We start from the raw sequence: 5,432 nt of genomic DNA on the forward strand, positions 1-5,432 counted from the left end.
AATTAGGGTGCAGCCACACAGTGAAATACTACGCACCAAGAAGGAGCAATGATTTTGTAAATTAATTCTTAACTTGAGAGGGACTGGAGAACATTATGTTAAGTGAACTAAATCTCATAAAAACAAATACTGTATAAGACCATTATTGTACAACAAGTATGAGGATCCAAAGAGGAGAGAGGGGAGAAGAGGAGTAAGGATGAGCAGGGTGGGGGAGAGGCTCAATCATAGGGCCGCACAATTTGATGATGAAAGGTAAAAGAAAGGGGAAAGATCTGGTGTGATAAACAATGTATATAAACTTCGTAAGTAAACACAGTATACAATAAAAGAACTAAATTTTTAAAAAATACATTGTTAAAAAATTCTACCTTTTATAAGGTTTTTAATTCAGGTGGGATAAATGCAAGGCTCAATTTTGATTCTTATTTTCTTCTGTTTCAATTTGAACTTGTACAAGTAATTGAAGGTCTATTCCTCAGTTAGTGCCTGGCCTTGTTTTAATGGATAAAATTGATGTACATAATTTGTTCTCATGGATAAAGAAATCTGATTCCTATGTATTTAATCAAGTGATATCTATTTGTGTAAATGTTGCCATTATGTGCTTTCAGGTTAACTGTGACTCATAGTGATTCTATGAACAATGGAGTCTGAACCGTGCCATAATTTGAGCCAATCCTGCCCCATCATGAGATAATCTTACTCTCTGACACACCTACCCCTATGGCCACAGTCACTGTGTCAATCCATCTCATCCAGGGAGTCCGTCTCCTGCACTGATCCTACCTTTACAAGCAGGGTGTCCTTCTCCAAGGGCAGGTCACAGAATATGTGAGACAAAGTTTGTAGAGTCACTTTGTTTTCTCTTTAGTCTTATCAATGACTAAATTAGGAATAAATGACTAAAATAAGAATAAATCAATCAATAAATGCCTGATTCAAGCAGGAAAACTGTGCATCACAGTTGTATTCTCCACACCTATTCAATCAAGATGCTGAATAAATAATGCTGGAGTTGTTAGGAGACAGAATTATCAACTTGATGGCAGTGGATATATGTTTTTTTTAATTTTTTTTTTTTTTTTTTTTTTGCTGAGTACATTGTACTTTATTGATGGTACAGGGCAAGACGTCCTCTCCAAGCCCCTTCCCTTTCTCAGGGGGATTTGATGGAAACTTGTGTCAAGGAGTCAAGGATGTGAGATTCTCAGTGTGTGGGAGGATCAAGGTAGGGCAAGGACTCCCCAGAAGCTGAGGGTCTCTGTCTCTCTCTTCTAGTGCTATTGCTGGGGCTGGTGGTCCAAGGGGATCTTTTTCTTTGGAAGCCAGGTGAGCCATCAGGTCGACCACCCAGTTGCTGTAGCCAAATTCATTGTCATACCAGGAAATGAGCTTGACAAAGTGGTCATTCAGGGCAATGCCAGCCCCAGCATCAAAGGTAGAAGAGTGAGTATCACAATTAAAGTCACAGGAGACAACCTGGTATTCAGTGTATCCCAGGATGCCCTTGAGAGGCCCTTCTGATGCCTACTTTACTACTTTCTTGATGTCATCATATTTGGCAGCTTTCTCCAGACGGCAGGTCAGGTCCACAACTGACAGACTGGGAGTGGGGACATGGAAAGCTGTGCCAGTAAGTTTCCCATTTAGTTCAGGGATGACCTTGCCCACGGCCTTGGCAGTGCCAGTAGATGCAGGGATGATTTTCTAGGCAGCTCCATGGCCATCATGCCACAGCTTTCCAAAGGGGCCATCCACAGTCTGCTGGGTGGCAGTGATGGCATAGACTGTGGTCATGAGTCCCTCTACAATGCCGAAGTTGTCATGGATGACCTTGGCCAGGGGAGTCAAGCAGTTGGTGGTGCAGGAGGGATTGCTGACAATCTTGAGAGAGTTGTCATACTTTTCATGGTTCACGCCCATCACAAACATGGGGCCATTCACAGAAGGAGCAGAGATGATTACCCGTTTGGCACCACCCTTCAAGTGAGCCCCAGCCTTCTCCAAGGTTGTGAAGACACCAATGGACTCCACAACGTACTCAGCATTAGCATCACCCCACTTGATGTTGGTGGGATCTCACTCCTGGAAGATAGTGATAACTTTCCCAATGATGACCAGCTTCCCATTCTCAGCCTTGACAGTGCCGTTGAACTTGCCATGGGTGGAATCATATTGGAACATATAGACCATATAGTTGAGGTCAATGAACGGATCGTTGATGATGACAACATCCACTTTGCCGGAGTGAAAAGCAGCCCTGGTGACCAGGCGCCCAATATGGCCAAATCTACTTACTCCGACCTTCACCATGATGTCTCTGGGATGCAGCTGAGGCTGCACAAGAAGAGAGGGCAATCTGGATCGACGAGGAGCAGAGAGCCGGTTTTATATATATTTTTTAAAGGAGCTTGGATGGTATGCGGGTTTTGCTCTCCACTGCTAACTCAGTGGTTTCAATCCACCCAATGACTTTGAGAAGGAAAGAAGTATTGATTGAACTGCTTCCATTAAGATTATAGCCAAAAAAACCCTGTGAAGCACTTGTACTCTGTAACAGAGGACTGGCATGATTTAGGGGCAATGCAATAGCAACATATTTGGTTTTGATGTACTTTTAAAGCTCTGAAAAATTTTCATGTTCCCAATAGTATAAAACCCCCCATTGTTAAATGGGCTCGTCTTCCCTGCATTCCCCAAAATAGAAGCCCATGGTGACCATTCAGTGCTTCCTTTGCTCAATATCCATCCACTGTTTTTGCTGGGATGTTTTCCTTTTCCTGTTGCCCTCCAGCCTGGATTGGGAGCTGCAGTGGTTTTACAGGCCCCTGATCCACTCTCCTCTTGACTTCTTCCCTCCCCCCCACCAGGAAAGTAGGCACATAATTCAAAATGGGCCTGTGGATGTCTGAAGTACGAAAGAGAAAATAGGTCAAGCCTTTTTTGCTGATGAGGCTCTCTGAAGTTTCTAAGCCAGTTCATCATCAATCAGAGGAACTAAAGCTGTTGCTCAGACAAAAGTCAAGATGAGACAGGACGATCAGATGGAATCCTAAAGGCATTGATGGCTATCTGAGCTTTTTGCTTAAAACACAATTGAAATATGAATTTTGGTCACTCAGAACCCAGAGAGTGTTGGTTAATGCAATCACTCCTATAGGTCACTTCCTCCATTCTGATTTGAGTTTTGTAGAAAACTGTTGTGTACCCTAAAGGATTTAATTAAGTATTGCACAGAATTCCTGAATTGGGAGTGGTAATGGTTAAAGCGTTGAGAACATTTTGGAGGCAAGTTAGTGATAGGGTGATGAGAGGAATTTCTGTACCCAAGACAAACAAATACTGAGTTCAGATCACTCATCTACTCTTAGATGAATGTTCTTCTTCTCTCCCTCCTTCCCTCTCTCCCTCAATTCTGGGACTTCTGGCTTCTCGACTCCTTATAGTAAATCCCCTTCATTGCTGGACACACCAGCTTTGCTACTTCATCATCTCCATTTTCATTTGGTCTTAGGGCGTGCAGAACATCTCTAAAGTGTGTCCATAATCAAACTGCCTTCCTTATTCTGATTCCAGTTTCCTAATTTATACGATGAAAGAGATTGCCACCATAACTTCCAGCTCCTTTAGCCCCAAAATATGATTTCATGGGTTATGAGATTAGGAGAAGTTGAGAGTGATGTAGAATGAAAAGTACGTCTCTAAAAATGGCTGAATTTTTGTTAAAAGCCACGACTGCATCTTGTGTCTTAAAGCAGGAATAGGATTAGTAGACTCAGGAAAACGTGAAGTTATGAAAAGAAAACTAAAAGCTCAGAGTGACAAAAAGATAAACGTGGTCACTGTGACATAAATGAGCAAAGGCTGTGAAAATGAATGATGACAGAAAGTTTCTCTACTTCTGTTTGCTTTAGGTATATTGAATGGATTTGTTAGGCCAAAGAAAAATAAAACAACAAAAATTACATTTAAGTAAAATACTGTCTTCATGGAGGATGTACCAGTTGTCCAACATTTAAAATCACAATTGTTCAAGGTAAATGACACATTTGGACAAACTCACAATTATCCAGCAAAGTGTATTATTTTGTGACAGTATCTGAACAATTTGGAAAAGAACAGAAAAATAACAACTTTTCGGTGCCAATATTGAACCACTTAGAAAAGAACAGAGGAAAAAAAAGTTATAACCTCATTCATCCATAAATAACTACAGAGGTGTAAACCTAAGGTAGTCTATGAAAAATATTTGAGAAAAAAAAGTTTTATAAAAGAATAAAGGATGTGTGCAAAGCAAGCGGAATGGGCAAGAGAAGCTTGCTTGAAACAGGGTGAAAATGTTATAAATCGAGTTATATGACAGCATTTTAACCAAACTTTATAAATATTTGAGAAGAAATGTCATCTATTTATCATTTGACTTATGTTCCCCCTCCTGATTTTAAAAAAAAGTAACACTTAAATGTGCAGAATATCTCCCCGCCCCCCCCCCCCCGCTTATTGTTAGAATAGTGTGTGTTGTGTTTTCTGAGACACCCACTGGATAGTGAATTGTGAATAGTGTAGATAGGAAAGGAGATGCTGGAGGAACCAGGATATCTACAGTTGCTTTAAAACATTAAAAGATGTAATATGTGGGAGCCACTGTTAGTTGTCTATACAGCAACCATTTATTCTTCCTTCACTGTTAATAGAATCTGATTTTGTTTAAAGATCAGAGTGTTCTAGTATAAGTAGGAGTCCCAGGGTGGTACAAATGGTTAATGTGTTTGCCTGCCTAACCAGAAATTGGAGATCTGAGTCCACCTAGTGGGATCTTTGGAAGAAAGATATGGCTATCTATTTTTAAAAAAAATTTGCCTAAGGAGCACACACATAGAGTTGTCATTAGTCATATTTTCCCTGCTCAAGTCTTCTCTTCACTCATCACTTCTAGTGTAACATTCGTGATCATTCTGACATAGAAATCTAAGCTATCTTCTGATGGGTGTTTGGGTGAAGTCCAAACCAAAAGCTTTCAGCTGCTAACAGTTTGTTATTCAGAGATAAGCAACTGGTTTTATTTTAGCAATTCATAAGCAACTGGTTTCATTTTGGCAATATAGCCAGAAATTGGGCTTTCCCTCAGTTCTGTGGTTGGATATAGTAAGACTAAACAAAAACTTTGAAAAGTTATGGAAACAGGACACATCCCTGATACACTCCTTTTCTAATTTTGAACCATGCAGTGTTTCTTTGCTCTGTTTTGATGACTACCTCCTGGTTTAAGTACAGGTTTTACATGAGCACAAGCAAGTATTCTGGGATTCTCATCCTTCTCAAGGTTCAGTACAATTTATTGTGATCCACACAGTCAAATGTCTTTGCATAGTAAAAACACAGACACTCTACTTCTGGCCAAAATCCAGTTGACTTTGGCAATGGTGTCC

At 40.5% G+C, this 5,432-nt stretch overlaps 1 pseudogene; it reads right to left on the bottom strand.

The window, feature by feature from the left end:
• The window catches only part of LOC102873972, a 5,903-nt pseudogene extending 3,587 nt beyond the window's left edge, over positions 1–2,316 (bottom strand).
• Positions 2,317–5,432: the final 3,116 nt, after the last annotated feature.

This window comes from Elephantulus edwardii, unplaced genomic scaffold, assembly GCF_000299155.1.
Source record: "Elephantulus edwardii isolate Elephantulus edwardi_28Jun2011 unplaced genomic scaffold, EleEdw1.0 scaffold00019, whole genome shotgun sequence".
Classification (NCBI taxonomy): Eukaryota; Metazoa; Chordata; class Mammalia; order Macroscelidea; family Macroscelididae; genus Elephantulus; species Elephantulus edwardii.